This window comes from Monodelphis domestica, chromosome 4 (genome assembly GCF_027887165.1).
Source record: "Monodelphis domestica isolate mMonDom1 chromosome 4, mMonDom1.pri, whole genome shotgun sequence".
NCBI classification, from domain to species: Eukaryota; Metazoa; Chordata; class Mammalia; order Didelphimorphia; family Didelphidae; genus Monodelphis; species Monodelphis domestica.
This window is the reverse complement of record NC_077230.1, coordinates 309,330,965-309,343,602: the sequence shown is the minus strand read 5'-3', so window position 1 is coordinate 309,343,602 and position 12,638 is coordinate 309,330,965. Positions and strand designations below refer to the sequence as shown.

At 40.2% G+C, this 12,638-nt stretch overlaps 1 long non-coding RNA gene across 2 annotated transcripts in view; it reads left to right on the top strand.

The window, feature by feature from the left end:
* LOC103103645 (uncharacterized) overlaps nt 1–12,599 on the top strand; it is a 96,518-nt gene extending 83,919 nt beyond the window's left edge. Inside the window, exons 3-4 of one of the 2 annotated variants that reach the window (XR_008911390.1) lie at nt 2,519–3,442; nt 5,410–12,599. This is a non-coding gene — a long non-coding RNA (uncharacterized LOC103103645). Of the gene's footprint in view, nt 1–2,518 lie in introns of both variants that reach the window. The other variant, XR_008911391.1, reaches the window with a different exon arrangement.
* Nucleotides 12,600–12,638: the final 39 nt, after the last annotated feature.

The window sequence follows — 12,638 nt, the reverse complement described above, 5'->3', positions numbered from 1 at the left end:
AATATGCCTAGCACAGTGCCTGGCACAGAGTAGATATTAATTAACCTCCTCATCTTAGAGTCTTAGGGTCTGGATCCTTTAAACATGTCATATTACTTTAATACTCTTAAACAAATAATTATTCATATAATCATAGGATTTAGAATTAGAAAAAATCTTAAATTTTTAAAACTCTTAATTCTTAAAACTCCTCATGTAAATTCTGTCAATTTCATGATTTTAAAATTCATACTAAAACTTTAAACTCTTAGATCTTTCTGTTCCTGGATAGTCTTTTATTTTTCTTCCTCCTCCCCAGTAAGTAAATTTTCTAACTTAAAAATGAAAGAAAAACAACTTCTAAAGATGTGACTGTTGTTACTTAATCCTTTCATGATAAATTTACTTGCTTACCTTTCTTGTTTTTTGTTTTTTTTTGGTGGGGAAGGTTCTAGAATTTTACTTGTAACATTCCTTCCCTAGCCCTCTGCAATAAGCCATTTGGGTTGGAAAACAACCAATCCCTATATACAATCAGAAGGGAAAAATTGCTGGTCATGGAATCTTCTCTTTTCCCTACGTCTGTGCTCACAATACCAGAGGAGGAGCCAAGAGGTCCTACCTAGGGTCAGAAGTCCTGGCTTTTGTTCTTTGACTGTGTAAGGAACATGGGTTGAGTACTGAGTTTTGAACTGTTTCCTGCCCACTACTTTGCCTTCTCATTGGAGAATGAGTAGAGAAAAGTAAACTCAAACTTTTCATATCTTAGAACACCTGGGTTTGAAATGGCTCTTTATACTACTTCAGCCTTCTGGGCTCTGGGAGAGTCTATGAGCACACAGTTGGCAGAACATGTTTTATTATACTTTGTTCTATTGCACTTATGTATATTACTCTATTGTTCTACTTGATTCTAGGCCAAGATGAAATACTTTTATGCAGTTAAGAATTTCTGCTTCTGTGGGGAATGAATTCAGGCCACACACTGCAATGACTTTAATGAGGGCTATTTCTAGGAGTTTAAAATAAGGAGACTTGATCCTTTTTCTCCCACCCATTTCCCCTTCCCTTATTTGGTGACAAGGGCCTCTGTAAACAAATGATGGCATTGTAAACTAGCATCTGCATTAGAGGCAGGAAAAAGAGAAACTCATGCACAGAACTTATGGGTCCAAATAAAATTCATTGACAGATATTCTCTATAGCTGGCAGGAGATGTGAGGGAGAACTGCAAATCCCCAATTCTGCTTCCAGATGGGTGGAAAAAACAGTTCCAAAGATGGCTTCCCAGCATCCCTTTTTGTTTAGCAATCCCATCTCTGACATGTGTTAGAGATGCTCCCTCATTTTTGAGAAGTTCCACGGTAGTGATTGATGGGGGAACAAAATGTTATCTGTTACCTCTGCTTCCAGATCTACACTTTGGGATTTTTGAGCTCTGTAATCAATTGAGGAGGACATGCAGGATAGGATTTTTGAATGCTGTGTCCAGTCCCCAATCTACATGAGGTCTTCTAGCAAGAGATATGTGAATAATTTCATGTACGAACCCCAGGTGTGAGACGTGGCTTGAGTCTGAGTGAACATTCCTTCATGAAGTTAGAATTGAATAGAAAGGGAGACCATTGGTAGCTTTAAGGAGAAAAGTAAAAGAGTAAAAAGAAATCAAGAGTACGTAAGTAAATGTGATAATAACCAATTAATGTGGGTATAAGTCTTCCCCAGGGAGTTCTCTTTTTTAAATTGCCTCATCATGAACAGGAAGAAAGTCTTAAGTTGAACTTGTGAAGAACCCTGCCATATAAAGGTGGTCATTAACTCAAATAAAAAACAGAGATATCCATCTTTTGTTCATGACCTGAATTTCTAATTTGATTCTCCCAAGCTAGTCGGTAGCTTCTAAATCATGCTATTATTTGAGAACAAGCTAACATTCATTCTGTGCCTATTGTTCAGTATTTGTAAAGATTAAAATTAATATTCAATACTCCAAGTATTATTTTAATACTATTCTTTAAAATCAACTTAGAGCAAAGAGGAATTAAAAAAAAAAAACTCCAGCAAGAACCCAAAACGCCCCCTCCTTCCTGCTCATATGAGCCAGAGAGAGCGCATGGGCGGACACAAACTCAAAACTCCATCCATGTAAGGAGATGCACAAACAGGAAAAGGAAAAGGGGATTGTGGGAAATGTCTCTAGGGTTCAAGATTCTAAATCAATACAATTTCACATACTGGGTTTCTTAGGTCTTTGAAATGGGTCGCTAGGCAATTTGCTTGGATCTGTAAATAGGCCATAAAGCAGGAAATGACTCCTTTATGCAAAGGTCATAAGATTTGAGCTCATTCAGTGTATCCAGATTCAGGAGAAGATGGGACTTATGGGAAAGTGGCTCAGAGCTGTTTTAATTTGGATATATATTAAGGTATTTTGATTTATAGATGTACAATTATAATAAAATATATTTTATTTTAAATATATTTATAATTATATATATATATTTATATATGATCATAACTATGTTATTTCATTTTATAGGGGCATATATATTCCACAAATGGTTCCATACCTGTCTATAACGAATTGGTGATGTCCTGAAGAGAAGCAGAGGAGGGGAACAGAAGAGTCAGAGAAAGCTCAGCGCTTTACGTACTCAGCATTTTAACCTAGTGAGCTGGAATCACAAACCATGAATGACACTCGAATGCCAGGATCAGCATCTTTTCTTTTAAATGGAGAGTGGCTAGCAACACCACTTAGTGGTTAAATACAGATGAAAACACTGATTCACGGTCAGGAGAAGTAGCATGCTTATGACCACATAACTGGTAAACATCTGAGCCCGGATTCAAACCCAAATCCCTTCATACTACCTACTGCCAATGACTCCAAAACTGATCAGGGAAAGGACCTGTAATGTCACCCTTCCCACCTGTAAAGATTAAAATTTAGGGGAGACTGAGGCAGGTAGGAATTAGTTTCTCTCTGCAAGGAGTATTATATTTTTATGAAGTTTATTAAAGATCAAGGATTTAAGAATATACAAGTAAGAAAAGGCACGTGCCAGGTGGGCCATGAGACCCACCCAAAATTTCACTCACATCATGAGAGGCGGAGACAGGAAGTAAAGAGACCCCGCTGTGGGCGGAGACCCTCTAAATAACCATTATGCTCTGGACCCATTTGAGAATTCAGTGAGATTAGAGGGCATTCTGGGAGCTAGCAAGGACTCCTGGGGAATGGAGTCCAGAGTTCAAATCTCAATTTTACACACCTTAGTCCTATGGAGGACTTGTTATGCATTGCTGTCTGTGGAAACTTTTCTAGAATTAGAACAGTCTCGAGTTTTAAGCAGAGTGGGTATGAACTAAAAGGTCTTGTGCTGAGAAGAGAGACGAATGACTCCAAGAAGATTGGAACAGTTTCTCTTTCTCCAACAAGCAGGATAGGAGAAATCGAGTGGTAAGATGGTAAAAATGTTTTTTTGAAAATTTATTTTCAGTTTGGGATCCTCTCTCTAGGCAAGCCATTCCCCTCCCCACTGAGAAGCCAAGAAAGACAACTTGTAGGTAGAGGAATCACAAAATAGGCGTTTCCATGTGGTGCCAGGCAAATGTAAAACAGAAGATTTTCTATTTGATCCTTGAGGTGCTAGGGAGCCTCTGGAGTTTACTCACTAAAAAGAGGACACAGCTAAACCTGTGCTTTAGGAAGATAACTCTGATAGTGGAAGAGAACAGTCAGAAAAAGGAGAGAACTGAGGAAAGGAGACTAACCAGAAGGCTATTGCAATGGTCTGGGCATGAGGTGATGAAATCCTGCCCCAGAGCCTTGACTTTATTAGAGGAGAGAATAGTACATACAGGAGAGACGGGGAGAAAGAAGGCAGAAACAAAAGGACTAGCCAACAGATTGGATATGGGCAGCAGTGAGTGTGAATGAGGAGTGGAAGATGACATCTAGGTTGGGAACCCTGGTCTTTAGGAGGATATGTGATGCCTTTGACAGTAAAATGGAGGTTAAGGAGGCAGGATTTAGGTGAGGAAAAACACCGAGTTCTGGTTTGACATTTTAAGTTTAAGGTATCTATGGGACGTCCAGTCAAAATGTCTTAATAGATGGTTGGACATGTGAGACTGGAGGTCAAGGAAGAGATTAGGACTAAAAAGTGCTGATAATTACCTGCATTGAGATGATATTTAAATACATGGCAGTTGATGGGATTGCTAGGGGAAATAACATCGAGGAAAAAGAAAAGGGCGCCCAGGCCAGAGTCTTAGTCTTGGGTGGGGAATGGATACCTTTAGACTCCTGAATGCCTGCACTGAAGATTCAGCAAAGGAGTCTCAAAAGGAGTGGTCAGAGGAGAATTAGGGGACAAAAAACTTGCCAAAGAGAGACTAAGAAGTCTGGTCAGAAGAGAACCGAGAAAAGATCATTCAATTTGTAATTAAGAGGTCATTGGTAACTTTGGACAGAGGAGTTTCAGTTGAATGCTGAGGCTGGAAGCCAGACTGCAGAATTAAGAGCCTGAGAAAAAAGGGGAGGCATTAATTGCAGATAGTTTTCTTAAGGTCTTGAGCCATGAAAAGGAGGAGAAATAAAGGATTATAGCTAGCAGGAGGGATATGAAGTGAGAAAAGGTTCAGGATGGGGGAGACATGGACTTGGAGGCAGAGTTTCTGTAATTTGCTTGACCCTCCAACCAGGGCTTCTGGGTCTGAATTCAGCTCCTTGGGAACTCCTGCCAGATCAATTTCAACACATGTCCTGTGAAGGCGACAAGAGGAGGCCATCCCCTCCCCTCCCTAGGATGTCTCCCCCTGGGTTTGTAGAGCAGGGTGCACTCTTAGAAACTGGCAAGTTTTGGCTGCGTCTCCCCTCAGGGCCGCTAGCAGGTCGGGCTCAACATTTTCATCAGTAGAACCTCCATCAAACTCCAATCAGAACCATGGTGGGACAGAGCGCTTCGAAGGGGCTAGTACAAAAGACCATGCATTGAAGGAAGGCAATAAGGAAGCGTGCATTAATGGGTTAGAGTCAGGAAGACTTAGTCCCGGTTGTAATGGGAATGTTGGCTACTGCTCAGCAACTCCAGTCACCTCTCTAAACTTGACTAGCAGATGGCATCCTATATTGCTATAGAGAGTTTCCTCACCAGGAGGAAGTTCCTTGTACCAGTGAGCACAGGCTCTCTACAACAGTTGGAATAGGCTGAACTGGTAAGAAGGCTGGTGTCAGTCTTACTCCAAGCCCTTTGATACCTCCACCTTTGGTGATTCCCCCTCTCATTGGGTGTGATTTTTTTCTCCACTTCTTTGGCCCATTCCTTTTGGAGAGAGACTTTGCCTTCAAAACAGGTCCATAAAAATGGCAGAAACCTTACTTTTAATGCCAGCCTAACCAGTTCTTGCCTTATTTGTCCACAGAAACCCTGGAGAACTTGGCCCAAGAAAGTTGTGAAGAAAGAATCAATAGCTTTCCTTCCCTTAGCACAAATTTGAACTCTTCAGGAATTTGTGTTATTTCTGCAGAGGGGTCATGCTCATCTTTATATCTTTCCAATTTCAGTATATGTAATGCCAAAGCTAGCGCTCAATAACTTGCTTTTTTTAGCTCGGATACCCCATATGAAGACCACATTCTGGCAAAATTATGTGGTTTTAAAACTTTGTCTCTCCCCTTCTTGCCAAAGCCTCTCAATGGCACTGTAACAGTAACACACACACAGATTATCAATGTGAGTAGTTGACAGCTTTATCAGGGTTGCCTTCTTAAGAGGCAAAGCAAACATTTATGCAAGAGTAAACTGGAATTCAGAAAAATAAGGATGAACCTGCTAAGGTGGTCCTGGGATAGGCCCCAGTTGAATCAGGAGGAGGGCAGCAGACTTAGGTTGGAGTGCTCCCATTCAGTGTCCTACTCCAGATCGCCCATCCCTTCTTTTGGGTCTCCTTTTCAAGAGGGCCATGAACAAATTCTTTTAATCTTTTTGGTTTTTTTTACTCATCTTTTGGCCCTCACTTGAAACTGGCTCCTTCCTAGTTTCATTAATTTCTTTAATTTTTTTTTTAAACACTTACCTTCTGTCTTGGAGCCAATACTGTGTATTGGCTCCAAGGCAGAAGAGTGGTAAGGGCTAGGCAATGGGGGTCAAGTGACTTGCCCAAGGTCACACATCTGAGAAGTGTCTGAGGCCAGATTTGAACCTAGGACCTCCTGTCTCTAGGCCTGGTTCTCAATCCACTGAGCTACCCAGCTGCCCCCTCATTAGTTTCTTTAGCATCTTTCTCACTACTGGTTATTTTTTCTTTCATTCCATACCACACCAACTCCCTTGTTGCAATGGGAGTTGTCACAATATTCCTTTCTTCCCAGTGCCATCTTCAGACTCTTCATCTGTCATCTTTACTAAGCAAACTCTTTTGAGGTTCATGCTCTCCAAATTTTTCACTTAATCAAAATCCTGGTGACTTTTATCTATTAACCCCCAATACAATCTCATTTCGTCCTAAGAAATACAGTGCCTGATTCACAGTCTTTCTCCCCGCCCCCCATCTTTTATGCTTATGTCAGAGGACTTCAAGATTAATATTGATGGGACCTCAAATACTTTAACTTCAGAGGTTGTCAGTCTACTCAGTTTCCATGACATATTTCATTCTATCTCAGAGACACACACAAAGACAGTTAAATTCTTAATCTCAATGTCACCACAAGTACTTTACTTTCTTTTGAATGAGCTCAGAATTTTTTATTGGAACATATTCTTTTATCAAGTCATCTTTTCTTCTGTCTTATAAGGCCTAACCCACTTCTTTGTCTTCGCTGTGACTTTCGTTTCCTTTGCCCCTCTGTTCTTTTTCTGGTCGTCATCCTTGAACTGGTTGTACTCTCCTCTGTTCTCTAGCTCAACTTCCCAGTTCACTAAATCAGCTCCACACTAGCCTCTGCTCCAGAATTCCTTGCCCCACCTCTGTCAGGCTTTGACAAGCTCTGACCCTAGTCAGAAGGCTATTTACTAGTCCTCCTCCATGTGCTATTGAATGGAGTGGTAGGAAGTGACAAAACCATGTTGATTGGATCAATTACAAATATAAATGATCTAATCTCACTAGCCCTCACCTTAGTAAAGCAAAGACTGTATTTCTCTTTAACCAATCAACTTGTCAGAGTGGCTATTCCAAACCCTCTCATTTTTCATTGTCTCCCACAGTATCCCAAGCTCACTCTTTTAACCAAAGATCCTGACTCATACATCAAAGAAAAAATGTAGGCCATTCACTGAAGACTCTCCCTTTTCCCCTTCTCTTCATTTCACACCAGACATCTTTCCCCATTATCTCTGTGTAATTGTTTTCCAGTTAACAAACATTTACTTTCTCTACCTTCTGTCTCCTGTCCCGATTAAAAGAAGAAAATCTTTGTGAAAAATACTCACAGTTGAGCAAAAGTAGTTTCTGCATTGGGTACACCCCCCAAATATGCCCCGATCTCCACCCTGAGACCATAACTTCTCTGTGATAAGAATATCACTTCCATATAAATGTCTTTTGGATTCATGGTTGATTATTGAGTTACTTTGGATTCCAAAGTCTTTCCAAGTTGTTTGTCTTTACAGAATTGTTGCTATTGTGCATGTTGTTTCTTGGTTCTGTTCATTCCACTCATTTCCCCATTATCCCTTTTGTCATTTTTTGAATAATATGCTAGTATTACATTGCATGAATAAATGATAATTTGTTCAGCCACTCCTCAGGTGAGAGCTTTCCCCTGTTGTTACCAGTTCTTTTCCATCACAGAAGCAGCTGCTATAAATTTTTCATGTGTTTTTTTCCCTCTTGTTTTGATCTCTTTGGGTTGTAGGCCTAGTGGTAGTATCACTGGGTTAAATGGTATGCCCAATTTAGTATCTGTTTGAGCCTAGTTCCATATTGCTTTACAAAAGCCTAAACTAATTTATAGCTCCACCAACAATGTATGTGCTCATTTTCCCACAGCCCTTTCAACATTTGTTGTCATTTGAAATGTCCTTTTTTGGTCACTTTTGTCCATCTGATGTGTATGGGGTCCAACCATGGAGTTTTTCCTTCTTTTTTAACCCTTACCTTCTTAGTATCAATTCTAATACAGGAGTGATAAGGACTAGGCATGGTCCCATTGATAGGAATTGTCTAAGGCCAGATTTGAACCCAGATGCTTCTGTAGTCAGATTCAGTATAGCTGCACTTGGTAGTTGACTTTAGATAATAGCAAACAGAATGGGTAGAGGGTCATATAACATATTGAACCAGATATTTTTCCTTCTTTGTCTTTAAAGGAAAGAGACATCAGGAAAAAACTGTCCAATATATAACACAAGAGACATCTATAAGCATGCCAATGGATGGGCTGAGCAAGGAAGGGATCATTTTTATTTTCTAGAGTTCCCACCATCTTCAATCAGGGACAGAGAGAATGAAGAAAGAACTCACAAATATAAGGCTTATGAATGGAACATTACATTCTAGAGTAAGGGAAAAGGAATAAGAAAGAGAAGGAATTAAATGGACTTGTTATTTTTTGAAAGGAGAGACAAAAAGTGAACATTATTTGAACTTGGAGAGTAAATGAACGAGGAGTGGCAATGTGTAAAGAAGATTCTTAGTATAATATAAAGGCAAGACAGCCCCTCAAACCAAAACAAAGTCCAATAACAACAAAATTGTCTCTATTCCCTTAATTCTGACCTCAAGGATGGCGAGGGATGGTCAGCAACAGAAATGATGCCTGAGCTCTTTTCTGTAGAGAGCGTTTCTTTGGACTGAATTGAAAGGCTAGGGAAGTACAGTTTTTGCCCTTAGCAGCATTCATTAAGGGCATTCCATATGCCAAATTTGGTCTAACTGCTGGAGATAGAAAGGGAAAATGAAAAAAAAAAGGCTTTGCTTCTAGGAAGCTACATTCTGTTACCACACATGCACGTACATACACGCACGCACACATATGCCACTCTTGTGTTCAGTGCCGGTGTCCTACTTTGCTGCAATGTTGTCTGAAGAGATCTTGGTTCGATTATTTGGACTGTACAGTTGGCATAAAAGTGGAGGACCTCTCCCTTCTCATCCCTCCCTTGAGAAGTCTATGAAGTAATGAATCCACTAGGTATCAGCAATGGAAGGACAGAAAACCCCTGAGCCTTGCTTACAAAATCAGAAATCGATCAGATTTCCCTTCCAAGTTGCCAGTGATTCATTTTATGAAGTGGAATTTTTGGAATTCTGTGTTCATCTTTAAGCACAGCTAGTAACATTCTGGATAACAAGATAACAAGGGAGAGTGTGTTGTGCTAGAACACTGAACTATGGGTCAGGAGATCTGGATACTATTGATCTCTAACTTCCTGTGTGACCATGACCAAATCTATGGTCAAGAGTGCTGTATTCCAAGTTAGAAAAACAGAATTTGGATCCTGGTCTGCTACTTATTATGCGACCTTGAGTAAGTGACTTCATTTCATTGGCCCCCAGTTTCATCATCTGTAAAATGAGATGACTGGGCTATGTGACTTCTAGGTAACCCATCTGGCTCCAACTGTGAAATCACCTCAATTTTCTGAATCTCAGTTTCTTTGGGAAATGAGGGGGTATCAAAATGCCTTGCAAATTTGAAAGCAATATATAAATGTTAGCTATTATTTGTATTGGATGAGATGGTCTCCGAGGTCCTTTCCAGCTTCATAAATCCTGTTTTTCTTTCGCTAGCACATATTCTAGCTATTTGACAGGGTGGCTGTCTTAGTCCGAGCAAGGGGAATATGGAAAAAGAGCCTCTCATATTTAAACACTTGAGGTGTGCAAATGAGGGGCAGGGGATTAATATGAGGTTTCTCCCCACATTCCCTGTTGTGAACCTTTAGTGTGTAAATCACTTCTGATTGATTTATGGTGCCCCACTTTCCCTGCAACAGAAGGAAGTCTCTTCCTGCTCTCAAAACTGAGTATGTGTCTCTGGGCACCTGGAATGGCCCAGATGCTATTCATCCCTGACAGTGGGAGGAAATGTTTGCTAAAAAGTTCTTACTCTCTCATCAGTGAGGCCCAACCCGTATTCAGAAATAGCCAACTCCAGAACAGCAGTTCCTAAGTAGAATGAAAGAGAAGTCCCGTTGGCTCAATTATTACTCAAAAATAGCCAAGAAATTAGCAGTGTAGACTTTCTTGGGTCATTTGATGAGGCTTTTCCCCTCCCTGTTAGGGATTTTGCTTCTTAAAATGGTCTTTGGGTTTGAGTTCTACATCTACTATTTACTACTACCTTCATGTGTCAGGACCTAATCTATAAAATGCTATCCCTTCTAGTCCTGAACCAGTGATCCTTATGTTAAGGCAAGGGATCTATCTGTCCCTTCCCCCATTCCACTCCAATTCAATCAATGACAGGCTTTTAAAATGTGTAAACTAGATTGTCTACATGCACCAGTCTCTTTTACAAGGTCCTCTTTAATTGGATCATGAAGGGAATTGTGGTTGGGGTAAACTAAATAAAGAAGCTATTAAATAGTGGGGGAAAACTTCATTAGTAGTTTCCAAGTGGCAGCCCAGTAAGGAGAACTCCAGGTTTAAAGGGGATCATTTTGGGGAGATGTTTGGGTATGTTTCTCTCCCATCTCTCCTTTTCCTAACCCCTTTTATTTACCATGTATTGTAGAGACTGGGCCACTAGCAGACATGTTTGAGATTAAGGACAGACATGAACAGATATACAAAGAAAGTCACCCAATGGAGAGGGAAGCTTTAAGGAGCGTGCCCCATTGGGGGAGAGGAAAGTGCCAGCTTTGTACTCTCTAGGGCCCAACAGAGGGCATATCTAATGGGAATGTTGTGAGGATATTATAGAGGGAGTAAAGGACTTCAAGGAACCAGAAGGTGGGAGTTACCTCTTTGTCACAGGTTTCCTTCTGATATGTCTATCTACTAAGTTTGAGTCCAGTCTCCACCAGGACCATATTTCTATACAATGAAAAATACATTCCTAATTTGGGGAAAACAATTTTTAAAAAATTACTGCTCTTATTCTTTCACAGGTAGGTAGGGAGTGCAGTGGATAGAATACCAGGTCTGGAGTCAGAGAGAATCATTTTCCTGAGTTCAAATCTGGCCTTAGACACTAATCAACTGTGTGACCCTGCTCAAGTCCCTTAACCCTGTTCATCTCAGTTTTCTCCTCTGTAAATGAGTTGGAGAAGGAAATGGCAAAACATTCTAGTACCTTTGCCAAGAAAACTTCAAATGGGGCTACAAAGATTTCCAGACATGACAGAAATGACTAAATTAACTCTGCTTTCTCATTAAATTCTTTTTTTCCCTCTAAAAGCTAATTAAGTCTGATTGTCAATGGCTACCACAAATAGGGCTTTAAGAGTGACAATTTTAGAGCCTCAGCATCCTAAGAGTTATTCCTTGAACTCTGAGAATATTAAATAGTAGCTACCCTTTGGAGGATCTAACTTGCCAGTCCCAAGTTTGGAAGATTGGGTGGATGGCTGGTGGTGGTAGAGAGTTTGTGATTTACACTGCTACTCTTGGGTTTTGGGAAGGGGGTAATTCTCAGATTACCACTTGATTGAATTACTACTAAAATTTCTTCCCACTATTTAAAGTACCCAGCTTTGTGGTTCTTTATTTGGCTACTCAATCATGCTGGTTCCTCTTGACCCAATTAGAGTTCACACATGATAAAAGGTCACAGGATGTTACATCTTTAAAAAACCTAATCATGCCTGATGATTGTTAGTTATCACTTATAGTTATAATAGTTATAATAATAACAATATTAGTTGCTTAAGGAATCAAGCCAATTTTTAAAACAATTCAGATTTTTTTTAGGGGTGGCTTTACAGCTCTGTGGTAGGGGATGACACTGAAAGATTGAAAGACACAGAAGAAGCTGGCCAACATTGTGGAGATTAGAAAATAGAAATGGGGCAGGAGGACTGCAGAAACTTTATTACTCAGCGACTTTGCCTGGAGAATCACTTTTGGGACAGACTTGGGTTGGTATTGTTGATCCCTGGATTAATGTGCATCTCAGTTCTTTTCATTTTGAGTAAAAACATTTTCCTTTAACAGACTGAACTGATGCTTGTAGTTTTGCTGCTTTGCTCTCTCCAGCAGTCCAATGCCCTGGTGCTGAATGAGCCCCTTTTGTGCTTGTTCCTTGTGCCCATAGCTAAAAGACTGGGGAGTAGTTGTTTGAGTGTGTATGAGTATTGTTCCTGCCCACTGGGCTCCTGATGGGTCACTGCTCAACTACTCTGTCATCTATTTTTTAGCCCAGGAGACCTAAGCCACCAAACCATATACTTTCAAACCAATATTAATACTTAATGACACTCAGCATGTATTAACTTATATATCTTTCACTATCAGTCAAATTTATGATCATTTGGATACTTACAAGATTTAAAAGAAAAAGCAGTGCCTAATTACCATGAAAGTTCTATCACACTCTGGTTACTGCTGGTCCAAATCTCTGCCATACGGCCCAGTAGAATAGCTCATATTTCCGCAAATTACTAAACTTTATTAGAACTTTGGCTTGTGTTTTAGGTACTCTGGACCTTGCGTGGAAGGGGGTATTTGATTTCTTAAGGCTTTATGACATTATTATCAATGCA